Source organism: Phyllobates terribilis, unplaced genomic scaffold, assembly GCF_046119375.1.
Source record: "Phyllobates terribilis strain yellow unplaced genomic scaffold, ASM4611937v1 Scaffold_7__3_contigs__length_470593459, whole genome shotgun sequence".
Lineage (NCBI taxonomy): Eukaryota > Metazoa > Chordata > Amphibia > Anura > Dendrobatidae > Phyllobates > Phyllobates terribilis.
The window spans coordinates 426,765,155-426,792,567 of record NW_027362767.1 but is presented as its reverse complement, the minus strand read 5'-3'; the positions used below and the strand labels follow the sequence as shown (position 1 = coordinate 426,792,567).

Sequence of the window (27,413 nt, the reverse complement as noted above, 5' to 3'; positions counted from 1 at the left end):
ACTGTGCCAACATGATCCAATGCAAATTAGCTTAAAGTTCACCTGCCAGCAGGATTGTGCTCAGTAATCTACATACACTGTCAGGTGGGCGACATTACACTGGTTAAAATGATACCTTGGTTGGTGAAATCCGTGCTGTGGTTCTTATGTAATCTTCACTTTCAGTTTGGAGATAATGATATGCTCGCGCTTTGGGGCGGCCTGTGGGGGGCGCTGTATCTGGTGCTCTGCTTACATATTCATCTGTATGCTCTTATGACAGCTCACTGATCGTTCACTGACCTGCCTCCTGGTAGAGCGGCGCTCCCGCGCCTTGCTGCTTGGGCCTACCCCCTCACCCTCAAGAAGCTGGATCTCCATGACTTACTGGACCCAGGTGCATTTTATCTTCATATAAGGCCTGAATAGCCCTAGATTGTATATGGGACCATTATAAGTCCCCCTCCCTTGTGGATCTTCCCCTTTGCTTTCTACTCAAGTCTGATTTGCCTACAAACCAATTTACAATAGCGACCAAAATAATTAAGGCCAACTAATAGGCCGAAACATCTTGTACTGTCAGGGTAAAAGAGAATATATATATTTGTAACTTTTATATTCTTGTAACTTTTATACGCTTTTTTGCTAATGTACTAACCACCATTTTGTGTCATATAACAATAAGCTTTCCTTGCTACGTAATTACTCAAATCGAAACTTAAACTAAGACATTTCCAGTGTTGCCAAGACATTTCAGAGAAACGAAACAAGATTATAAGCTGACGGCTGCAATATCTGCCCAGAGACTGAGATAAGGAGATGTGGACCAATCAGGAGTGGCCAGACACTGGACTTTCATGGTTTAACCCGCCCCGGACAACCCCTTTTCCCTCCCCATTATGTAGTGTATTTAGATTTGTGCATGTAAAAATAAAGGCAGAACAATGCTGAGGACGTTGACTGTAGTAGTCTTCTGAGCATGCTCTGAGCTTGAACCAGCTTGTTGTCTGACTCATTCTTTGAATGGTTGACCCATGCTCATAGTTTGAATTTGGAGTGACTGGAGGACGAGTGGAATGTCATCACGACCCTCACAAATGGCGCCCAACGTGGGGCGTGGCTAGCGGTACGCCACCCTCCCGGACCCATATTGCTGACTTCCCTGGTGGTGACCGCGGTGGCTGAATTTGAGGCCTGATCAACCTCCATCGAACACGGTAAGTTGAGATGTATTTTATATGTCTCACTTGCCTGTGTGTCAGCCGCAGCGGTTCCTGTGGGATTGTCAGGTTGGATCTGGGTGGGTGACCGGTCGAGTGGTGAGACCTTGGGCGTCCCGCACCACGTCCTGAACCAGCAAGTGTTAAACCGAGTGACGTCGCATGCCTGCGCGTGCTCGTGTGCACACCACCTCCTCCTCCCCCGGTCACTGTACTTTTCTTAGATAGCTGCCTCCCGTAACTGATAGTCGAAGTTTCAAAGCATTCCTGAATTGTAGTGTAAAGGAGGTGTTGTACTGTCAGAATCTGTGACGAATTGAGGAGTATTCTTCGTCTAATACAGAGACTGCTGTAAAGTCAAGGTTAGGAAACAGTGTATTGAGAGGTGACTCTACACTGACGGGTGATGCCGTGTTAGGAAAGGAGACAGATTGAGAGGTTACTCTCTGTCTTGTCAGTGTATTGAGAGGTGACTCTACACTGACGGGTGGTGCCGTAGTAGGAAAGAAGACGAATTGAGAGGTGCTCTTCGTCTTATACAGAGAAACCTCATAAGGAGGGGTTCTGCTGTCAGGGTGCCGTGGTGAGTCGTACTGTAAAGTCGCCATTCAAGGTTAGGGAAGGGACAGATTGAGAGGTTACTCTCTGTCTTATCAGTGTATTGAGAGGTGTACTCTACACTGACGAGTGGCGACCTGTCGGCTGCACCAGTGATCTGAGTCGCGACAGATCATTGCATTCTATAAGAAAATGTTGTGTATATTCAAATTTGAAAGATCTCGTAAGTTGCGGAATGCTGCTGTGGGAGTTAAGCCAATTAGTGGAGTTACGGGAAGGCAAGAAGGCAAGAAGAATGTTAGGAATTTGTATAATATGATAAGCTTATGAATGTGTTACACAGAAGTTGGGAAAGTTGGGTGAGGATTTCTGCAAACACATCTTAGAGTAGATGGTGCAGGGGGGAACAGAGAATGCCGAGCCTTTGTTCGGATACATGAAAGCTACAGAATGTGATTTGTTATGTGACCCTAAATTGGCCGTAACCCCGTTGATGCCTGTCACTACACCGAGCCTTCAGCCACCGCCCTATAATGGTGCCAACAACAAATCACCGGAGGGGTGGACGTGTCGGGTGTGTGGAGAGCAAAACCCACTCTGGGCGGGCCGCCCATGGCACGATGCCCAGCCTACCCCCAAGAACAATCCCACCCCCACTCCCACCACCTCCCTCCAACGGCCATCTTACTACACCTTTTCCTGCCTCCAAGAATAATCCCACTTCCATTTTAACTCCTCCCTCCCACGGCCATCTTGCTACACCTCTTACTTGTTGTGGGAGGCCCGGAAAGCCCCAATCCAGCCTATATCCACTACTAGATCCGTCCGGTGCATATTACCAGCCACCAGCACAGGTGGAAAAGCCCGTAGTCCCAGAGTACCCATCTGAAACTAATGTGATACCCTCTGCTCCAGTCCACGATGCTGAGACGCTTCCCCTGTTTCCTATGGGAGTCACCCACAACCCTGGGGATATCCTCCTCAACCTCCCCAGAATTTCAGGCCAGACTGCTCTCCTTCCGCCAACATACTGTTACTCAAGACGATACGGAGCCAGATGAGGGATGGGCTCAAGATACTCCAACCCCCCCCCCCTTTACCCCATACGTCTCCTATGGCATCCTTCACCCCACATCCATTACCCGTACTCCGGCCCTTGCTCCAAGCAACTGCTGAAAGAGCACCACCCCCCCTCCAGCCCCTCAGAAGTCTAGGACCCCTGCCGCTCCCGGAACCTAGTAGACCCATCAGGACGCCCTGTCACTCTGTCAATAGGCTATGGTGACATCCTTACACATCGGGTGGGGGCCATAGTCAACCCTGCAAACACCTGTATGAGCCATGCTGGAGGATTGGCTCGTAAAATTGCCCTTGCTGCTGGTTCTACTCTGGCTGCAGAATGCCAGGCTCACTTAGCCGAAAACGGAGAGCTTTCAAAAGGCCATGGATTCCACAAAAGCAGGACCCCTTAGTACGTATGAATCCGGCTTAGAATACATGAAACAGTTAAAGGCCTGGGCTCAGAATCGCTTGTCAGATCAAGCTGGGTCTGTATAAGATGTTCAACAAGACCCTGATGAATCTGTGGAAAGATCTGCTGCAAGACTCAGCATGCATTTTGAGGATCTTGGATACAGTCCTCACGTCAAGACGCAGGCCGCCCTGTTGGTTCAGGCCCTAATAGATGGCCTACAAGACGCTCTCAGAGATGAAGTCCTGAGAGTACGGCCCGAGATTCGTTCTTCTTCTTTCAACGACGCGGTGGATATCGTTAAAGCTTTCCAAAAATCAATGCTAAAAATGGAAAAGGATACTAAGCCAAAGAAGAAAACCGCTTCTGCCATGCTATATCAAGCTCAAGAAAGCTACCCACCCCCTGGCAACCAACATGGAATCAAGTGGGTAATGGTTAAAGGCACAGGTGATGATACTCCTCCCACATATAGAAGACAAGACAGAAGAGATGACAAGGGATCATCTAGAAACAGGAGACAATCTCGTGATTCTGAAGGACGAATGTTGTGTTGGGAGTGTGGTAGCCTTGACCACATCCTCAGAGACTGTCACTTTACAGGTGGACCATCAACCACTGGAGTTCCTGGTGGACACTGGGGCGGCCACATCTGTCATTTCCTCTGCACAGCTCCCTCCTTCTGTATCCCTATCACCGGATACCCTCACCTGTGTTGGGGTGGAAGGCCAACATATTTCCTCTCCACTCACAGTCCCTGTGTCTGCAGGACCGTTCACCGGAGTACTCACAAGATTCTTGGTCTCTGAAACTTGCCCTGTCAATCTGTTGGGAGCCGATCTCTTAGAGCGAATGAAGGCAACAATTACCTTCGGAAACCATGGTATGGAGCTTCTTTTGCGGGACCCTCATTCCGAACAAGGGACTGAAGACCGCTGTGTTCTTAAAGCCTTCCCTCTCATGATGATGACCATACAACCTCACAGTTCCCTCACTCTCTATGGTCCAGTGGGCCAGAGGACGTCGGCCTCCTGCAGGTTCCCCCGGTCCGAGTACACCTAAAGCCTGGACACAGGTATCCACGGTTGCCACAATACCCCCTCAAGGCTGCACAAGAACAAAGCTTGGGTACCCAAATCGCTTCCCTCCTGGAATCAGGAGTCCTTGTCAGATGTGTATCTCCATGCAATACACCCCTCTTTCCTGTAAAAAAGAAAACCGCTCCGGGAGAGTCTCCAAGATACCGGTTGGTTCAGGATCTCAGAGCCGTCAATGCAGCTACCATTTTAGAAACTCCAGTGGTACCTAACCCAAACACCCTCTTGTCTCAGCTGCCTCCAACGGCCACCTTGTTTACGGTGTTAGATCTGGCCAACGCCTTCTTCAGTATACCCTTACACGAAGATTCGTGGTTTCTTTTTGCCTTCACCTTTTAAGGAGCACAGCTTACATGGACCAGGACTCCACAAGGAGCCCAGAACTCTTCTAACCAATTCACTCATTCTATGAAGTCTATTCTGAAGCCATGGGTTCAAGAGAACCCTCAGGTCACCCTTCTACAGTATGTGGATGATCTTTTGCTATGTGGCACTGAAGAAAATTTGCCAGAGATGTCAGAATCCCTTCTCTGGTTTTTTTCACTCAGCTAACTGTAAAGTCTCGAAAGGCAAAGTCCAATGGTGTCTGCCCAAGGTCATTTTCCTCGAACATTGTATATCACAAGGTGCTAGACATCTGACTGAAGAAAGAAAGCAAGCCATCATGGATATCACCTTCCCAACCACCTACTCCGCTATGCAGACTTTCCTTGGCCTCATCACTTACTGCAGGCAATGGATCCCTGATGCCTCAAAGCTCATGCAATCTCTGTACGACTGTTTCAAGGATGAAGGCTCAGTTTGGCTTCATGCTGAAGATCCACGTGTTTCTCATCAACACAGACTATGTTTTGACCGTCTTAAACAGGCTGTTGTCTCTGCCCCGGCCTTGGGCTTACCGGACTATACTCAGCCATTTCACCTTTTTGTCTCGGAATCGGAAGGTCATGCCTCTGGAGTTCTAGCACAACGCTATGATCATAAGTATCGGCCTTTGGGCTACTACTCAGCCCGCCTGGACCCTGTCGCCCGAAATACCCCCACGTGCCTTAAGGCGGTCCACGCTGCTCACATTCTCCTTGACAAGTCAGCTGATATCGTCCTTGGCCATGATCTCTCAGCCGTTCTGCAACAAACATCTCCGAAACATCTAACCAACCAAAGACACCTGCGGCTGCAGTGTTCCCTATTGTTGCCCTCCAATATAACATTTACCAGATGTCTGACTATCAATCCTGCCACTTTGTTTCCACCTTCTAGGGGGGAAGGTGAAGAGGGTGAAGGTCCATTGGTGGAACCTCATGATTGTATAAAAATTTTGCAGGAAGAGACTTCTGCTCCAGAGAATATGGTGGCACATCCGCTCGCAGACCCTGCCTTGCACCTATGGACTGATGGATCCCGTTTCGCAGACCCTCAAGGGAAGTTCCACACGGGATATGCTGTCACAACAGACCTAATGTTATGCACACGCCCGGGCTAAGCGGCGTGTGCGGGTGATTGGTAGTGATTCCACTGGACCGTGCCGGAGAGTGTATGCCTGGAGGGGCGTGACTAAGTATTCACCCGATCCGACCAGGGTCGCACGACGGCATACGACGCCAGTGCACCAAGGAGGAACCGAGCAGAGGGACCAGGTGCTACTCCAGGACAGACCCCGGACACGGCTGTTGACCCACACAGGGAAATACAGGAACAGACTGGTATGCAGGCAGGCGGGTATGCAGGCAGGCGGGTATGCAGGCCGGGGGGTAGAGGTAAGCACAGATAGAGTGCAGACGGGGAGGCACTAGCAAGTAGGAACACAGGCGGGATAGGACCCAGTACACACCGGGATTCAGGAACAATACAGGCAGAGGGGTACAGGCAAGCACAACTAGAGTGCAGAAGACTGAGCAGGGAGGACAGGGCTCTGTTCACACTGAACAGACAGGAAGGGAAAGGCAGAGCCAGACACCCACAGGGTACTTGCAGTGAAGTAGCGAGTGGACCACAAACTCACAAACGGGAGTACAGAGACAACAGGCAGGAGATAGGTACGAGTTCAGACTCTGCAGGAAAAGGAAGGGAACGGGCATAGAGGCAAAACAGGTAAAGGATAGGAGAGAGTTCAGACTGGAACTGAGTGTACGGAGGAGACCGACACTGCAGCGGGATACAGGAGCGGGTCTGGGAATACTGCCCCCAGAGAGGCGGAACGAACAGGCAAGGAGCGTGTTCAGACAGGACAGACAAGATACAGGAGCGGGTCTAGGTAATCGGTCCCTAGAAGGCGGGAGGAACAGGCTAGGAGCGTGTTCAGACAGGACAGACAAGAGAACACAGAAAGGACTCAGTTCAGACACGGGAACTAATACCGCAAAGCAGGAGACATACAGGACACAGTTCAGACACGGGAGCTGACACCGCAAGGCAGGAGAAATACAGGACTTAGTTCAGACACGGGAACTAATACCGTAAAGCAGGAGACATACAGGACACAGTTCAGACACGGGAGCTGACACCGCAAGGCAGGAGAAATACAGGACTTAGTTCAGACACGGGAACTAATACCGTAAAGCAGGAGACATACAGGACTTAGTTCAGACACGGGAACTAATACCGTAATGCAGGAGACAAACAGGACTTAGTTCAGAAACGGGAACTAATACCGTAAAGCAGGAGACATACAGGACACAGTTCAAACACGGGAGCTGACACCGCAAGGCAGGAGAAATACAGGACACAGTTCAGACAGGCCTGGAAATACAGCCTCCAGGAAAGGCGGACAGGGAAACAGGAACGGGACCTGGCAACTTCAGAGTGCAAGCACACACTGAAAGAAACACATATGCTCAGGCAGGGATAGAAGGGAGCTGCTGAACTATATACCAAGTGACAGACAGCGATAGGCTGAGGACGCACAAGGGGTGTGACCCACAGCAGGTACAAAAAGCAGGAAGTGATCGGGCGCCGCCCTTAAGCAGCAGAGACAGACACAAACAGACAGCATGGAGGGAAGCCAGAGAGACATTCTGGACAGGAGATCAAGTGCGCTCTCTTGCACAGTGGGAGATGGACCACCATGCAAGGACGCCGCCAGGTATGTTACAGTACCTCCCCCCTTACGCCCCCTCTTCTTCAGGCCTGCCAGAATCTTCCGCAGGGAATTCGAGGACCAGTCGTTCACTGGGTTGGAGGGGGACAGAGACTTGAGGGTAATCTCTGCTTCGAGGTACATCTTGTCAAGCTCACAGGAAGAAATAGACGGGTTATCAGGTACATAATGAGGAAAAGTCACTGTCTCTTTGTTATCTGGTGGTACCCCGGAGGATTCAGGAAACAACTGGAGGTCCTCCGCCGGGTCAGAAGAGTACTGAGGCTCAGAGAAAACATCTGCTTCAGAGTACACTAGGTCGGACTCACTGGAGGAAGCAGGCGAGGTATCAGGTACAGGAAATAGGAAAGTCTCTGTCCATTCACCACCAGGTGGCACCCCGAAGGGTTCTAAACACAACTGGAGGTCCTCCGCCTGGTCGGAGGGGTGTAGAGACTCGGGAGTAACTTCTGCTTCGGAGAACACTAGGTCGGACTCACTGGAGGAAGCAGGCGAGGTATCAGGTACAGGAAATAGGAAAGTCTCTGTCCATTCACCACCAGGTGGCACCCCGAAGGGTTCTAAACACAACTGGAGGTCCTCCGCCTGGTCGGAGGGGTGTAGAGACTCGGAAGTAACTTCTGCTTCGGAGAACACTAGGTCGGACTCACTGGAGGAAGCAGGCGAGGTATCGGGTACCGAGTATAGGAAAGTCTCTGTCCATTCACCACCAGGTGGCACCCCGAAGGGTTCTAAACACAACTGGAGGTCCTCCGCCTGGTCGGAGGGGTGTAGAGACTCGGGAGTAACCTCTGCTTCGGAGTACACTAGGTTGGACTCACTGGACGAAGCGAGCGAGGTATCAGGTCCAGGATATAGGAAAGTCTCTGTCCATTCACCACCAGGTGGCACCCCGAAGGGTTCTAAACACAACTGGAGGTCCTCCGCCTGGTCAGAGGGGTGTAGAGACTCGGGAGTAACCTCTGCTTCGGAGTACACTAGGTTGGACTCACTGGACGAAGCGAGCGAGGTATCAGGTACAGAGTATAGGAGAGTCTCTGTCCTTTCGTTACCAGGTAGCACCCCGAAGGGTTCAGGAGGTCTCAGGGAGGACAGACCCAGGCGTGACTGCTTGCCTCTAAGTCTAGCACGTCTGGACTGCCTCTTGAGGTTGGAAGAAGTATTCCGGAAAGCGTAGTCACCCTGTGAGGATTCTGGGTGGGCAGTAGTCTCATTGGGCTGGAGAACTATTACGCTACCCACACACATTACCCATTGGGGCTGCTCCGGGATATTGGGAAGTGAAGCTTCAGCAGGAGCCTCCGGGTTAGGATCATCGAAGACCATTAGAAAGGCCACCAGGAAGGCCATTAGGTCCCGGAGGATCGGATCCTGTGTCTCATATAGGGGGTTGATCCATTCCAAGGCATCCCCCGCCAGGTAAGACATAATAAAGGCCACTTTAGCCCAATCGGAAGGAAAATAGAGAGGGTAGGCCTTAAAGTGTAGCATGCATTGCTCCACAAATGCACGACACTGTTTTGGATCCCCATAGTAACGTGGCGGATCCGCAGGAACGAGAGCTGATAGATCCATCTGGACGAGTGCGCAATTCGCCTGGAACTCAGCTAAAGGAAAAAAATATATATTTATTTATTTTAATGCATGTATTCGCTGGAAAACTTCTCAGAGAGCGAAGGCCGTGGGGCTCAACGGGAACCATGGCCTGTGCATGCTGTTATGCACACGCCCGGGCTAAGCGGCGTGTGCGGGTGATTGGTAGTGATTCCACTGGACCGTGCCGGAGAGTGTATGCCTGGAGGGGCATGACTAAGTATTCACCCGATCCGACCAGGGTCGCACGACGGCATACGACGCCAGTGCACCAAGGAGGAACCGAGCAGAGGGACCAGGTGCTACTCCAGGACAGACCCCGGACACGGCTGTTGACCCACACAGGGAAATACAGGAACAGACTGGTATGCAGGCAGGCGGGTATGCAGGCAGGCGGGTATGCAGGCCGGGGGGTAGAGGTAAGCACAGATAGAGTGCAGACGGGGAGGCACTAGCAAGTAGGAACACAGGCGGGATAGGACCCAGTACACACCGGGATTCAGGAACAATACAGGCAGAGGGGTACAGGCAAGCACAACTAGAGTGCAGAAGACTGAGCAGGGAGGACAGGGCTCTGTTCACACTGAACAGACAGGAAGGGAAAGGCAGAGCCAGACACCCACAGGGTACTTGCAGTGAAGTAGCGAGTGGACCACAAACTCACAAACGGGAGTACAGAGACAACAGGCAGGAGATAGGTACGAGTTCAGACTCTGCAGGAAAAGGAAGGGAACGGGCATAGAGGCAAAACAGGTAAAGGATAGGAGAGAGTTCAGACTGGAACTGAGTGTACGGAGGAGACCGACACTGCAGCGGGATACAGGAGCGGGTCTGGGAATACTGCCCCCAGAGAGGCGGAACGAACAGGCAAGGAGCGTGTTCAGACAGGACAGACAAGATACAGGAGCGGGTCTAGGTAATCGGTCCCTAGAAGGCGGGAGGAACAGGCTAGGAGCGTGTTCAGACAGGACAGACAAGAGAACACAGAAAGGACTCAGTTCAGACACGGGAACTAATACCGCAAAGCAGGAGACATACAGGACACAGTTCAGACACGGGAGCTGACACCGCAAGGCAGGAGAAATACAGGACTTAGTTCAGACACGGGAACTAATACCGTAAAGCAGGAGACATACAGGACACAGTTCAGACACGGGAGCTGACACCGCAAGGCAGGAGAAATACAGGACTTAGTTCAGACACGGGAACTAATACTGTAAAGCAGGAGACATACAGGACTTAGTTCAGACACGGGAACTAATACCGTAATGCAGGAGACAAACAGGACTTAGTTCAGAAACGGGAACTAATACCGTAAAGCAGGAGACATACAGGACACAGTTCAAACACGGGAGCTGACACCGCAAGGCAGGAGAAATACAGGACACAGTTCAGACAGGCCTGGAAATACAGCCTCCAGGAAAGGCGGACAGGGAAACAGGAACGGGACCTGGCAACTTCAGAGTGCAAGCACACACTGAAAGAAACACATATGCTCAGGCAGGGATAGAAGGGAGCTGCTGAACTATATACCAAGTGACAGACAGCGATAGGCTGAGGACGCACAAGGGGTGTGACCCACAGCAGGTACAAAAAGCAGGAAGTGATCGGGCGCCGCCCTTAAGCAGCAGAGACAGACACAAACAGACAGCATGGAGGGAAGCCAGAGAGACATTCTGGACAGGAGATCAAGTGCGCTCTCTTGCACAGTGGGAGATGGACCACCATGCAAGGACGCCGCCAGGTATGTTACACCTAACAGTTCTGAAGGCTGAAGCTCTACCACCATACATGTCTGCACAAGAAGCTGAACTTGTGGCTCTCACAGAGGCCTGCCACCTGGCAGCAGGAACAAAGGCGTATATATATATATACCGATTCCAGGTATGGACATGGAATTTGCAACGATTTTGGACTTTTGTGGAAGTCTAGAGGATTCATCACAGCTACAGGTACACCAGTGAAACATGTCTCATGGATTAAGGCCCTAATGAAGGCCCTGGAACTACCCATTCAGGTTGCTGTTATGAAGGTCAAGGTTCATGGAAGACTAGAATCCAGAGAAGCCAGGGGCAACCACCTAGCTGACCAAGCAGCCAAGACTGCAGCAGTGGAGAATGTGTCATCAAAGTGGCAGAAAAAGGAAGAAGAGATGGGAGAGACCCTGCAAACCGTAGCTGTGACGCTCACTAGAGCAAGAGCCAAAGAACAGCCGGCGGAAGACCATACAAGTCCAGCGGAGACACGAATGGAATCCAGGGGGGTCAGGATGCCTGAAGAAAAATTGTGTGAGGAACAAAGGGAGACCCCCACTGAAGAAGTCAAGCAATGGAAAGCGGCAGGAGCTGTGCTGGCAGGTCGCAAAGATTCAAAGGTCAACTCGACTCTTTACCAAGTGGATGGGAAACCTTGCTTGCCTAGACGCATGTACTCAGCTGTGGCAGCATGGGCTCACGGGCCTACACACAGAGGAAAGAATCAAGCCTTGGCATGTATCAAGAAACTGTACTTTGCACCCGGAATCTCTTCCACTGTGACTGCGTACTCAAAATCCTGCTCTGTCTGCGCTACCTGCAACCCAACGTGTACGGCACGGGTCCCTCTCCAACACCTGGCTAAACCAGACTACCCTTGGCAGAGAATACAAGTCGACCATATCCAAATGTCTAAAGCAAGAAAATAGGAGTACGTTTTGGTAGCCGTGGATATGTTCTCAGCCTGGCCCGAGGCCTACCCGGTTGTCAACATGACTGCTAAAGTCACAGCCAAGAAACTGATCACCGAAATTGCCTGCAGATTTGGAGTTCCCCAAGTCATAGAATCGGATCAAGGACCAGCTTTCACAGCAAATATCTACGAAGAACTCTGGAACATGTTGGGAACAGATTTGGGCCTCCACACTCCATACAATCCTGCCAGTTCAGGCAAAGTGGAAAAAATGAATTCCACACTCAAGACCCAGCTCTTGAAAATGACCTAAGATCATCCCCTCCCCTGGCCCGACCTACTCCCCATAGTATTGTATCATATCACACACACTCCTCAGGCCAAACATGGGCTGACTCCCTATAAAATTCTGTTTGGGGCCCCACCCAAGATAGGAGAGATTAGGCCCCAAGAGTTGTCCGAAACAAATGATAGAGTGGTAAAATTTGTGATTGCTTTGTCTAAAGAATTGACTAACACCCGCTCTCCAGTATCTGCTTCTCTCCCAGAATCTACAGGTGATGCAGTACATGATTTCATCCCAGGCGATCTAGTGTATGTGAAAAAGTTTGTCCGGAAAGACTGCCTCCAGCCGCGGTTCGAGGGACCGTACACTGTGCTTCTCACCACCCCGACGGCTCTGAAGCTTGAGGGCAAGAGCACCTGGATTCACGCCTCCCACTGCAAGAGAGACAGAACGAGTCTATAAAAGATGACTACCTTCTTCTATATCCTTTCCATATGCTTACTGTCTGTCCCAGGGTGGACAGCTACCACACAGGGGTAGATACCTCCTTCTTCTCAGGATGGTTGGGAGGGGTCAAGGGATTCTTCCAACAAGCTTGTTTAGTGATAGGAGGTCTACTAGTATTGGGCCTGGTGGTCCTGTGCTGCATAGTCCCCTTATACAGGAAAGCTATAACCAATGCTGTCCCAACCTCCGGGACCTTTCTGAATCAAGAAACCACATCTCTGTTACATGATGATACCAGTAAGGAAGATATGGAGAAATACACTCCTTTGAACAAGCCTGACCAGACCCCCCATGATAGAGTCCAATTGAAAGATCTAGTTTAGGATCAGTTGGGAGAACTCCATGTGTCATTTAGGGTAGGACTCAATTGTTTGGGGGCGTCCCATAAGGGGGCAGCTTCTAAGATGATTGGGTGAAGAAATCCACCTCCCCTCTCCCCACACATGGACAGTCTCAAAGGCCCCAAAGCAAAGGAAAGCTTAGTGTTTAGGGGGGAATGTCAGGGTAAAAGAGAATATATATATTTGTAACTTTTATATTCTTGTAACTTTTATACGCTTTTTTGCTAATGTACTAACCACCATTTTGTGTCATATAACAATAAGCTTTCCTTGCTACGTAATTACTCAAATCGAAACTTAAACTAAGACATTTCCAGTGTTGCCAAGACATTTCAGAGAAACGAAACAAGATTATAAGCTGACGGCTGCAATATCTGCCCAGAGACTGAGATAAGGAGATGTGGACCAATCAGGAGTGGCCAGACACTGGACTTTCTTGGTTTAACCCGCCCCGGACAACCCCTTTTCCCTCCCCATTATGTAGTGTATTTAGATTTGTGCATGTAAAAATAAAGGCAGAACAATGCTGAGGACGTTGACTGTAGTAGTCTTCTGAGCATGCTCTGAGCTTGAACCAGCTTGTTGTCTGACTCATTCTTTGAATGGTTGACCCATGCTCATAGTTTGAATTTGGAGTGACTGGAGGACGAGTGGAATGTCATCACGACCCTCACAGTACTGTCACCATCCACAATTGGTTTGATATTTCTATTTCTTTATTTCTTGTGTTAATAAATTAATTTTGCATCTTCACCAACCGAGTGTGCGATGAATCATATTTGAACTATTGACGGGGCAGCCTATGCCCATTACATCTGCCCTATATCCGTGACAGAGTGCACGCTAATCATCTCCTTTCTACTATTTGTTGAGCACATGTCCAGATAGAACACATGTGGCCGGGCCTACATTGACAGCTGTTTTCTCAGTGCGTAGATCGTCCGTCTGATATAGTATGTAGTGCAAAGAGACCAGGGGAGCTGTCTCACATGGGTTATATAGACACCTCATAGCTCCTGTTCGCTATATATGGCCTTACATTTACACTGAGCTAAATGTACAAGAATCCTTTGTTGGGTGAAGAGAATGGGGCATCAGACTGCGCTGCTCGCCTGTCAGAATAATGTACCAGAGGAATCCAAGTCGATGTAATGATGAAATAGACTTTATTTCTACGCGTTTCGTGGTGATCACACCACTTCCTCAGGACAGTCTATACACATACACATACAGGGTCTGTTATTTATAGCAAAATAATGCACATGTAGATGCCTCCCATCAAAAAGATCACCACACCCAGTGGACGGGGAATCAGACTAAATGCATGTATACACCGTAAAGTACACACAAAACAATCATAAAGCATAATGGAGTATATCACTTAAAAACATTACTCATATATTTAAAAATATAAATGCAGAATTTTTTTTTCTAAATATATTAAAAAATATATTAAAAAAGTAGTTAAATGAATAAATACATTTTACAAGCTAGGGGAGTGCTTGAACCTATGATGTTGACCCATGCGTTCTTTGGCAGGACCCTGCTGCTGCTGTTTTAAACCATTGAGCCATGGGTGAATTTGATTTGATCTCTTTATTTGGTGATAGTTTCACAAGAATCTATGAGATAAAAAAATAAAATAAATAATAATAATAATGAATAAAAGAAGCTCCAAAGCTCTTAGACTAGTTTAGAAGAAAGAATGTTTAATATTATGAGAAATTGCAGTTAGGTGATCCCTATAAAAATCACCTAGCAATTGATGGGTCAAAACTAATTGAAAAAACGGGGGTTAGAAAAAAAGAAGCAAAGACAAACTACAAACCACCTGCTCAAATGTACAAGAATAACACATTGTAATGTCAGCAAAACCTAGCACAAGGCTGATGCAATCTATGCACTACAGAATTGAGAATATAAAATGGATAACCATAATTAATATTTAACAATTCCCCCCTTTGAGGGTGACAAACATCAATTGGAATCCTCAAAGTAGATAGATTCATCATTAGGATAACAGGATCATCTTTCTTCTTCTTTGACAATATAATTTTATGTCCATAATAATATTAATAATAATAATATAAATATGAGAATATTGTTATACTTATTCAATAACATAATGATGTGAATTCATTTTATGGTAAGCCGTGACTAATATTCATATAAAATTTATAATTAGACTTTCCTAAATCTAAATCGAAGCAATCACGGGTCCAATTGTCATCATCTGATGTCATCGGGTCTTCATCTCGTCTTCTTCTTGTTTTTTTTATAACAGTCTTTAGATGAAAATTCCTTTGAAATAAATTATAACGTGTAGATATCGTACAGTCCATAATTGTATTCATTATTGAGCAGTTCATAAACTGTACTCTTTTTTTAGAAAGATCATGTGTCAGAGTCCAAAAATTAAATGTTTGATAAGAAAACAAAGTCCATAGATGAAATGTAGCTTTACTATCCGTGCAGTGTCACCTGGAGTTACACTGGATCGCCTTAAATATTTCTGGAATCCTCCATGTCATCCGCACTGGTCTCATGTCACTTTTGGAACAGATGTGACGTCCTTGATCAGAATAGCAAGGGTTAATTTGACACTCCCCTGCTTTATGTAACACCATAACCAGTATTTAGTTTTTGTTATGCAGGACACATGTCAGGGTGATACAGTCCTGACACTCCTTCATTATTCACCAGCTTTCATTGAAGCTTTGCAGGTGATAGGAAACCACTGAAATGGGATAAAAACTTGAACACAACACAGTTCATTTAGCATCATAGGATCATCGTCCTCAGAAGTCCTGGTGGTCAGTGGTGAGAATGTATTGTAATTGACACAGTCTATTATCATTCAGCATTCACAGCATTGTTACCTCCTGGGACTTCCGGATAGCGGCTGTTTCTTCTTGTAATTTTTGTGAATCTCTTGAATTTATAAATATGAAAAGTCTTTATTAAGATAAAATTTGTAATTACAGTATTTTGATTGAAGTCTTCATTCCCTAATCTAACATCAAATCTGGAAATTTTCCTAACCTATAATATCACAGCGTACCATAGCAATCAGTAATATCCATCTAATTATTTTCAAAATATTAATATAAAATGATGTTTGGAATAATAAAACAATAATAGATAATAATTAGTGTTGAGCGAGCATGCTCGACACTGCTCGGTACTCGCCCGAGCATCACGCTACTCGGGATGTTCGGCGAGCACCGAGCATTTCCGGGTTACTCGGGCGGGAGCTCGGGTCTCCGCCCTGCATGTTTGGCACTCTTTACAGAGCCAATGAACATGCAGGGATTGCCAGCCAGTCACTGTAATGCCGCAGCCATGTTGTTTGTGGGCATTACAGTGATTGGCTGGCCGCACAGCGTCACCTAGAGTATTTAAAACCGGGCGCCGCCATCTTGGACACAGACGCTCCGGATTAGACAGTGTAGGGACAGCGCTACTGAGCTAGGGAGATATTTATCCTGCGAAATAGTTAGTGTAGGGTTTGTAAAGGCTGCCAGATCAAACAAACAGTCCTTCTAAGGACTAATATCCATCCCAGATATCAGGCAGGCAGGCTGTATAGGAGACGCAGTGGTTATACCAGCAAACGCTGCATTACAGTCCTGTGTGCTCCTGTTTCTGAAATTGCTGGACTTAGTTCCAGGTCTCGGAGGCCAGTAAAAATCCTTTTTTTTTTCATCTAAATCCTCTTTTTTTTACTCCTTCACACTGTACAAATACCCGTCTTATTAACCTATTGGTGTCCCCCCCCCCAAAAAAAAGTGTGTCTGATTTTTCAGACACAAATATATCTGTTGAAAAGAGTCTGGTATAGGCCACAGAAACAGAAGTGTGGTTTTGCAGTTCCACGGGTCAAATCTCTGTAGTATCCAGTTTTGGGCCTTTTGTATCTAAAAAAAACAGTTTGAGCGTGTTGCTCACTGTTCAGCCGCAAATCTATATATTTTAAAAAGTCTGGTATATACACCAGTAAATTAAAACTGTGGTTTTGCTGTTCCACGGTAAAAAATCTCTATAATCCTGTTTTTGCGCATTTTTTGCCTTAAAAAAAAAACAGTAGTGTCTCCTGACTGTTCTGACACAAAAATATATCTGTTGAAAATAGTCTGTTGTAGGCCCGACAAATCCCAGTGTGGTTTTGCAGTTCCACGGGTCAAATATCTGTAGTATACAGTTTGGGGCCTTTTGTATCTAAAAAAAAACAGTTTGAGTGTGTCGCTCACTGTTCAGCCACAAATCTATATATTTTAAAAAGTCTGGTATATACACCAGTAAATTAAAACTGTGGTTTTGCTGTTCCACGGTAAAAAATCTCTATAATCCTGTTTTTGCGCATTTTTTGCCTTAAAAAAACCCAGTAGTGTCTCCTGACTGTTCTGACACAAAAATATATCTGTTGAAAATAGTCTGTTGTAGGCCCGACAAATGCCAGTGTGGTTTTGCAGTTCCACGGGTCAAATCTCTGTAGTTGTCACACTGTCTCTGTATACTGGAGGTAGGGGGCCTAAGCTGACCCTAAGCTGGGGCCCTGACTAATCCCTCAACCTGGAGGTACTGTTAAAGGTACAGAGGTCCAGGCCGCCAGCGTAACCCCTACCTCCTGAGGATCCCTGCACCTAAGTAATCTAGTCCTGAGAAGGACCCCGATCACAACAAAAGAGGACAAGTAATAATATGCCCACACACAGTACTTAGACGAACGAGACAGTACAAGGGAAAAACCAAAACCACCTTGCATACAAAGACTACACAACTACAACAGAGGGAACACGAACGGGAAAGGAGATAAATGATAAAGCGAGGAAGGGAAAATACACTCCAAATACACTTATCTCAGAAACTCCAAATACCACGATCCGCTCTGTAAGTCTGTATGAAATGCTTTCACCGACACTTCCCAAACAGACCAGCAGGCATTTGAAGGAGACTCACTACAGCAGCATTGATTGCAGCTGGGCGAGGCTGGACCTCGTCTAGCACAGAGAGAAAGAGAATTAACTCCCTCACTGCCGAAAACACAAAGCACCAAAAAGTCAGCTGAGAGAAGTCAGGCTGTGTAATCGTGACGATCTTCGTGGCGACATACCCGTGACAGTACCCCCCCTTCTACGAGGGGCCTCCGGACCCTCAGGGCCAGGTTTATCCGGGTGAGTCGTGTGGAAGGCCCGAACTAATCGGTCTGCGTTAATATCCGACGCAGGAACCCACATCCTCTCCTCAGGACCATACCCTTTCCAATGAACCAGGTACTGAAGGGACCGACGATTAAAACGTGAATCGATGACCCTTGATACCTGGAACTCCAAGTTACCATTGACCACCACTGGAGGGGGAGGCAAAGGTGACGGTACCACCGGCGCCACATACCTCTTAAGCAACGATCTGTGGAACACGTTGTGAATTTTAAACGTAGGGGGGAGGTCAAGACGGAATGCCACCGGATTAATAATAGAACTGATTCTGTACGGCCCGATGAACCTGGGACCCAGTTTCCAGGAGGGAACCTTAAGTTTAATATTCCTGGTAGACAACCATACCCGATCGTTCACACTTAGGTCCGGACCAGACACTCTCCTCCTATCAGCCATACGTTTGTATCGGTTCCCCATAGTATTCAGATTCTTCAGCACCCCTCTCCATACTGAAGCGAGTGATGAGGAAAATCGTTCCTCCTCAGGAACCCCCGAAGAGCCCCCCCTACTGAAAGTACAAAACTGGGGGTGAAAACCATATGCCCCAAAAAACGGGGACTTACCAGTGGACTCGCTCCGCCTATTATTGAGAGCAAACTCTGCCAGAGGTAAGAAAGAAGCCCAGTCCTCCTGGTTCTCTGACACAAAACACCGGAGATATGTCTCCAAGCTCTGGTTCATACGTTCCGTCTGACCGTTGGTCTGAGGGTGAAAAGCCGATGAGAATGACAAATGCATCCCCCGCCGTGCACAAAACGCCTTCCAGAACTTGGACACAAACTGAGACCCCCGATCAGACACCACATCGGAGGGTACCCCGTGAAGCCTCACAATCTCCCCAATGAACACCTGCGCAAGAGTTTTAGCATTAGGGAGAGCCGGAAGAGCGATAAAATGTGCCATCTTGCTGAACCTGTCCACTACAACGAGTATGACCGTTTTACCCGAAGACGGAGGGAGGTCCGTAATAAAGTCCATAGACAGATGAGTCCAAGGACGCTCCGGGATCTTCAAAGGTAAGAGGGCCCCAGACGGACGGGTATGTGAGGTCTTAGAGCGCGCACAAACCCCACAGGACGCGACAAAAGTTACCACCTCCTTATGTAAGTTAGGCCACCAAAACCGACGCGAGAGAAGATCCACAGTTGCTTTACTCCCCGGGTGTCCTGCCAAAACTGAGTTATGGTGTGCCTCGATCACCTTTTGTCGCAACTGATCTGTAACAAACAGTCTCCCCGGAGGTCCAACAGGGGCGTCCCCCTGAGCCTCCAATACCTCCTCCTCCAGCTCAGAGCATACTGCCGAAACCACCAACCCCTCCTGAAGGATAGGAATCGGGTCGTCCGTATTCCCGGCCCCAGGGAAACTACGAGATAAGGCATCCGCCTTTACATTTTTTGACCCAGGACGATATGTAACGACAAAATTAAACCTGGTAAAAAACAATGACCACCTAGCTTTTCTGGGATTCAGACGTTTCGCGGACTCCAGATATAGCAGGTTCTTGTGATCGGTGATGACGGTGACCGGATGGACTGCCCCCTCCAAAAAATGGCGCCACTCCTCAAAAGCTAACTTAATGGCTAAGAGTTCCCTATTGCCGACATCGTAATTCCTCTCAGCGGACGACAATTTTTTAGAGAAAAAGGCGCACGGATGCCACTTACCAGGGGACGAACCTTGTGACAATACTGCTCCCACCCCTACCTCGGAAGCGTCTACCTCTACAATGAATGGCTGTGACGCATCAGGTTGAATGAGTATGGGTGCCGAGGCAAAACATTTTTTCAAGCAGGAGAATGCTTGACAAGCCTTGTCAGACCACCTAGAAAAATCCGTCCCCTTTTTAGTCATGTCTGTGAGAGGCTTAACCATGGACGAGAAATTACGAATGAACTTCCGGTAATAATTAGCAAACCCCAGGAAACGTTGTAGTGCCTTAAGATTCTCTGGCCGATCCCACTCAAGAACTGCCCGCACTTTCCCAGGGTCCATACGAAAACCGGACGCTGAAACCAGGAAGCCTAAAAACTGGAGTTCCTGTACGGCGAACACACACTTTTCCCATTTGGCATACAGTTTATTATCCCGCAAGATCTGTAACACCTGCCTAACGTGCTCCTGATGAGACACCAGATCCGGCGAGTAAATTAAGATATCATCCAGATATATGACAACAAACTGTCCCACCAGGCGGCGAAAAATGTCATTAACAAAGTGTTGGAACACCGCCGGGGCATTAGTCAGACCGAATGGCATGACAAGGTTCTCATAATGCCCCTCCGGAGTGTTAAACGCCGTCTTCCACTCATCCCCCTCCTTCATCCTAATCAGATTGTACGCCCCCCTGAGATCCAACTTAGAGAACCATTTGGCGCCCACGATCTGATTAAAGAGATCGGGAATAAGTGGGAGTGGATACGGATCTCGGACCGTAATCCGATTAAGTTCACGGAAATCCAGGCAAGGGCGTAGGCCTCCATCTTTCTTCTTAACAAAGAAGAACCCCGCAGCCACCGGTGAAGATGAAGGTCTAATATGCCCCTTAGCCAGACTTTCTGAAATATAATCCTTCATGGCCTGCCTCTCAGGACCAGAAAGGTAATACAACCTAGCTTTAGGTAACTTGGCCTCAGGGAGCAGTTTTACAGAACAGTCATACTCGCGATGAGGAGGTAGTTCCTGACACCCTTTCTCCGAGAATACATCCTCAAAGTCCGCCAGAAATGGAGGTAAGACCCAAGGAGTAACCGCACCGATGACCGTGTTCATGCAGTTTTTATTACAGAATTTACTCCATTGGCTTATCTCTCTGGTTTGCCAATTAATAACCGGGTTATGCTTAGTTAACCAAGGAAGGCCCAACACTATAGGAGTGGGAAGACCCTCCAACACGTAGCAAGACAACAGTTCTTTATGTATCGCCCCCACTTGAAGTTTTACGTCATGCACAGCTTGAAAAAAACTTCCCTGACCGAGAGGCCTGGCATCGATCGAGAATATGGGGATGGGTTTAGCCAACTCACTCAATCGCATACCTTGAACCCGGGCAAACCGAGCATCAACCAGATTAGCCCCGGCCCCACTATCCAGAAGAACAGATATCCTCTCAGTTCTCGTACCCACCACCACCTCCGCCGGTACGAGAAACTGAGACGAACCTAGGGACGAAATACCTACTCCCAGATTGCCGTCCACCACACAACCTGGGATCAACAGTTTTCCGACGACTCTTCACTCTGCAAGGGACGGGATGGACACCCCCCAATAAAATGTCCCTTTCTCCCGCAGAAGAAACACCTTCCTGTCTTATGGCGCACCACCGGTCCCCTCCCCCGAAATGATGTCCCTCCTAATTGCATAGGCTCCTCTGGACTGACCAGGGGAACCACCATATGAGGGGACCTTGTAGGAGGTGGAGTCATCACAGGGGGTCGAGTTATCCCGCACCTCTCCCGAAGCCGTCTGTCAACGCGAATAGCCAGGGCCATAGCGGCTTCCAGTGACGCGGGAGAGTCATACTGTGCCAACACATCCTGTAATTTGTCGGATAAACCTTGACAAAACTGGCTCCTAAGAGCCGGGTCATTCCACTGGGTGTCCGTGGCCCACCTACGGAACTCCGAACAGAATTCCTCCGCCGGACGATCTCCCTGCTGGATCCTACGTAACTTAGACTCAGCAAGGGAGATCCGATCTGGGTCATCATATACGAGTCCCAGAGCAGCGAAAAACCTATCCACTGACTGGAGAGCCGGGGAGCCCGGGGGAAGAGAGAACGCCCAAGATTGTGGGTCCCCTTGTAGGAGCGAGATGACAATTCCCACCCTTTGTTCTTCACTCCCCGATGACCGAGGCCGCAGCCGAAAGTACAATTTGCATGCCTCCCGGAAAACAAAAAACTTGTCCCGCCCCCCAGTGAACCTGTCAGGGAGAGCTACTTTAGGTTCTGGTCCGGCTTGCTCCAGAGGATGCAAAACCTTGGACCTAACGTCCGCCAGCTCCATGGACAAACTCTGCAACTGCCGAGCTAGACCGGCTACTGGATCCATGGTAGCTGGAGAAAAACTAAGTGGGTCGGTGAAAATGTCACACTGTCTCTGTATACTGGAGGTAGGGGGCCTAAGCTGACCCTAAGCTGGGGCCCTGACTAATCCCTCAACCTGGAGGTACTGTTAAAGGTACAGAGGTTCAGGCCGCCAGCGTAACCCCTACCTCCTGAGGATCCCTGCACCTAAGTAATCTAGTCCTGAGAAGGACCCCGATCACAACAAAAGAGGACAAGTAATAATATGCCCACACACAGTACTTAGACGAACGAGACAGTACAAGGGAAAAACCAAAACCACCTTGCATACAAAGACTACACAACTACAACAGAGGGAACATGAACGGGAAAGGAGATAAATGATAAAGCGAGGAAGGGAAAATACACTCCAAATACACTTATCTCAGAAACTCCAAATACCACGATCCGCTCTGTAAGTCTGTATGAAATGCTTTCACCGACACTTCCCAAACAGACCAGCAGGCATTTGAAGGAGACTCACTACAGCAGCATTGATTGCAGCTGGGCGAGGCTGGACCTCGTCTAGCACAGAGAGAAAGAGAATTAACTCCCTCACTGCCGAAAACACAAAGCACCAAAAAGTCAGCTGCGAGAAGTCAGGCTGTGTAATCGTGACGATCTTCGTGGCGACACACCCGTGACAGTAGTATCCAGTTTTGGGCCTTTTGTATCTAAAAAAAAACAGTTTGAGTGTGTCGCTCACTGTTCAGCCGCAAATATATATATTTAAAATTTTATGGTATACCCCAGTAAACAATAACTGTGATTTTGCCATTCCACGGTAAAAAATCTCTATTATTCAGGTTTTGGTATTTTTTCCGTAAAGAAAAACAGTAATAGTTTCTCCCTGATTGTTCTGATTGTTTAAAAGAGTCGGGTGTAGGCCAGAGAAATAGAACTGTGGTTTTCCTCTTCCACGGTTCCAATCTACTTTTTGTTACCCTTTTTCCATTGATAGTGCGAGTGTAAGCTATTTTACTTCCTTTACAATGGGCAAGGCGCGTGGCAAGGGACGTGGAAGTGGACGTTCAGGTGATGGTGCGTGCAGAGGACTGGGCCGTGGCCAAGGTGAAAATGTGCCACAACCAACAGCCACATCTTCTCGCTCCCACTTCTTGACCGAATTACTAGGGAAGCACAGAACAACACCAGTATTGCGAACTGATCAGTGTGAACAGGTTATTAATTGGATAGCAGATAATACTTCCAGTTACCTGAGCACACCACCTCCGGTCTGTCTTCCACACGGTCAACTCTTTGTAGCCGTGAGTCTCGATCGCATACTCCTCACCCTGATGCTCCTTCCTCCCACCATGCCGAGTGTCGTCAGACAGCAACTGATCCTACACTTGGACACTCTGAAGAGCTGTTCACTGGTCCATTTCCATATTTGTGCCCCTCGTCTGCTCCGCTTGAAGTGGTGGAAGTGGAGATCCCATGTAGCGATGCCCAAATATTTGAACAGCCACGGCCACAGGAAGTCGACGCTGGCAATTTGTCACAAGTGGTGGACGATGACGAGACACAATTGCCAGGAAGTGAGGAGGAGGATCGTGGTGCGCAAGTGGAAGAGGAGGAGGTGGTTGATGATTTAGTAACTGACCCAACGTGGCAGGAGGACATGCAGAGTGAGGCCAGCAGCACACAGGGGAGGGGGAGGGAGGCAGAGTACCCCAACAGGCAGGAAGAAGCAGTGTGGTGGCTGCAGACAGAAGGCAGGCAACCGTTCCCCGTAACACCAACACGAGGGACGTTGTCAGTACAAGCGGTAGGTCTTCCAAAGTCTGGAATTTTTTTAAAGACTCTGCTGATAACCCCAAAAAGGCCATTTGTACCACCTGCCATGCCAGCATCAGCAGGGGTGACAAAACTACCAGCCTGACCACCACCAGCATGATCAGACACATGGCAGCAAAGCACCCGACTTTGTGGGGTGAACCCCAGGGTCCACGACCAGTGTCAGCGGGTGTCACCACTGCTTCTTCCGCTGTTGTGCGTGCAATAGAACCCCCTGTTGTGTGTGCAAGGCAATCCCCTGTCCATACTGCATGTAAAGATGCCCCCTCCTCTCAGTCTTCACTAGTTATGGCAGTTTTTCAAGAAACAGCATCAACGTCCACGTCCCACCGCAGCGTTCAATTGTCCATATCCCAGACCTTTGAACGAAAGCGGAAATTTGCAGCTAACGCCCCACAGGCCACAGTCCTGAATTCGCACATTTCATGAATGCTTGCGTTGGAAATGCTGCCTTTTAGGCTGGTGGAGATGGAATCCTTCCGCAACCTTATGGCGGTGGCCGTCCCTCGGTACTCGGTCCCCAGCCGACACTATTTTGCCCGGTGTGCCATCCCCGCACTACACAAGCACGTATCCCAAAACATCTGCCTTGCCCTCAACAACGCAGTTACTGGGAGAGTCCACCTGACAACGGACACGTGGACAAGTGCTTGTGGCCAGGGACGGTACATCTCCCTGACGGCACACTGGGTAAACAAGAGTGGAAACCAGGACCCAGTCGGACCTTGGGATGGAACACATCCTCCCCACACCGAGGATTGCGGGCCCTATGTCAGTCAGAGTTGCCCCCACAGTGTACAGCTCCTGCGCATCCTCCTCCTCCTCCTCATGTTCAGCCTCCATCTCAGATATCACCACATCAGTTACAAGCTGGAAGCACTGCAGTACTGCCTCCGCCAAGAGGCAACAGGCTGTGCTTAAACTCATAAGCTTAGGTGAGAAACCTCACACTGCTTGTGAGTTGTGGACAGCTGTGAAAGAGCAGGCAGATCTGTGGCTGAGACCGCTGAACCTACATCCAGGCATGGTCGTGTGTGACAATGGCCGTAACCTGGTGGCGGCTCTGAGGCGAGGCGAGATCACACACGTACCATGCCTGGCTCATGTGCTTAACCTCGTGGTTCAGCGGTTTCTTAAATCGTACCCCGAGTTGCCAGATCTGCTCGTCAAAGTACGCCGCCTGTCAGCTAATTTTCGCAAGTCGGCTACAGCTTCCGCCGCCCCTGCTGTGTTGCAGCAGCGTTTGCAGCTTCCGGCACACCGACTGGTGTGTGATGTCCTCACACGTTGTAACTCTACCCTCCACATGTTGCTAAGGATTTGTGAGCAGAAGAGAGCAGTTGTGGAGTACCAGCTGCAACAAGGCCGTCGATATTCAGGTCAGACTCCACACATAAGACCTCAGGAGTGGACCTGGATGTCTGACGTATGTACCATCCTGACAAACTTTGAGGAGGCCACCAAGATTTTGAGTGGCGATGACGCCATCATTAGTGTTAGCATTCCACTTGTCTGTCTTTTGCAACGCTCTCTGCAGAGAATTAAAGAGGATGCATTGCAGCCAGAGTATGATGAGATGGATCAAGAAGCCGTAGCGGTCGATTACACACAGCCCAGCCTCATCTCATCCCAACGTGCATTGGGGGACAATGAGGGAGAGGAGGAGGAGGAGGAGGAAGAACAGGAGCTGGTATCATGCGCTGTAGACGGTAGTACCTCAACAACTGTCATACCGTCGGTTCAGCGTCGGTGGCCTGAGGACAGGGGGGAGGAGGAGGAAGAGGAGGAGAGCATGGTCAGTCGTCATCTGGGTGAAGACACGGAAATCTTGCCCGTTACCAGTCTGGCACGCATGGCTGACTTTATGTTATGCTGCCTTAAACGTGACCCTCGCGTTGTCAAAATGTTGGGTGACAGTCATTACTGGTTGGTGACACTTGTAGACCCCCGCTACAAGGAGAACTTTCACTCTCTTATTCCTGAGGTGGAGAGGTCTACAAAAATGGGTCAGTACCAGAAGGCCCTTGCTGCAGAACTGTTAAAAAAATTCCCATCTGAACACACTAACGGCAGAGGTCACAGTTCGTTGTTGCCCAACCAAGGCATACATGCGAGAGAGACTCAACTACAATCCAGCAGAGGCAGGGGAACACTGTCAACGTTCTGGGACAGTTTTCTCAGACCCTCCCTTCGGACAGACCCTGAGTCGCGGGGTGCTCTCACAAGGAGTGGAAAGTTTCAAAAGATGGTGAGGGAGTACCTTGCCGACCGAACCAGCGTCCTCCGTGATTCCTCTGTGCCTTTTAATTATTGGGTATCCAAGCTGGACACTTGGAATGAACTCGCTCTGTACGCCTTGGAGGTCCTGGCCTCCCCTGCCACTAGCGTGTTATCGGAGCGTGTTTTTAGTGCCGCTGGGGGAATTATAACTGATAAGCGCACTTACCTGTCAACTGACAATGCTGACAAGATGACCCTTATCAAAATGAACAAGGGCTGGATTGGGCCAGACTTCTCATCACCACCAAATGACAGCAGAGTAACATAAAGTCAAATCCACTGTGTTATTTCGGTAGGTGTATTCACATGCACCGTTTCACACCCACACATGGGTATACGCTTCCTCATTTCGGCTGTTTTATGCTCTTCTCCTTATCCTCAGCCTCCACCCCCACTATACCACCAGGGTGACCGTGGTCCGTGTTGCCATTATTGAAAGTTCCTCCATCCTGTTTTTTGTCAGCTTTTGCTTGGAAGGCATAAGCAAAGACTGTGGGAGACCCACTTCCCAATAATGGGAATAATATTTTTAAGATGTTGTACTGTATGGCTCTTCCAAGGGGCATTAAAAGTGTCTTGTTATACCACTGTGACCTCCACGTCTCTTCTGAGGGGCAGTAAAAGCATCTTGTTAAGCTACTGGGACCTCCATCATTCTTTCAAGGGGCATTAAAAGCGTCTTGTTAAGCTACTGGGACCTCCATAATTCTTTCAAGGGGTATTAAAAGCGTCTTGTTATACCACTTTGACCTCCACGTCTCTTCTGAGGGGCATTAAAAGCATCTTGTTAAGCTACTGGGACCTCCATCATTTTTTCAAGGGGCATTAAAAGCATCTTGTTATACCACTCTGACCTCCACGTCTCTTCTGAGGGGCATTAAAAGGGTCTTGTTATACCACTCTGACCTCCACGTCTCTTCTGAGGGGCATTAAAAGCATCTTGTTATACCACTCTGACCTCCATGTCTCTTCTGAGGGGCATTAAAAGCGTCTTGTTATACCACTCTGACCTCCACGTCTCTTCTGAGGGGCATTAAAAGCGTCTTGTTAAGCTACTGGGACCTCCATCATTCTTTCAAGGGGCATTAAAAGCGTCTTGTTATACCACTCTGACCTCCACGTCTCCTCTGAGGGGCATTAAAAGCGTCTTGTTAAGCTACTGGGACCTCCATCATTCTTTCAAGGGGCATTAAAAGCGTCTTGTTATACCACTCTGACCTCCACGTCTCTTC

At 48.6% G+C, this 27,413-nt stretch overlaps 1 protein-coding gene and 1 long non-coding RNA gene across 2 annotated transcripts in view; both read left to right on the top strand.

Annotated features, from left to right (window-relative positions):
• LOC141155196 (major histocompatibility complex class I-related gene protein-like) overlaps positions 1 to 27,413 on the top strand; it is a 100,501-nt gene that overhangs the window by 1,994 nt on the left and 71,094 nt on the right. The gene's annotated exons all lie outside the window — the stretch shown is intronic.
• On the top strand, positions 563 to 12,549 carry LOC141155189 (uncharacterized). The gene is made up of 2 exons (XR_012247520.1): positions 563 to 1,196; positions 12,213 to 12,549. It is a non-coding gene; the product is annotated as an uncharacterized lncRNA (long non-coding RNA).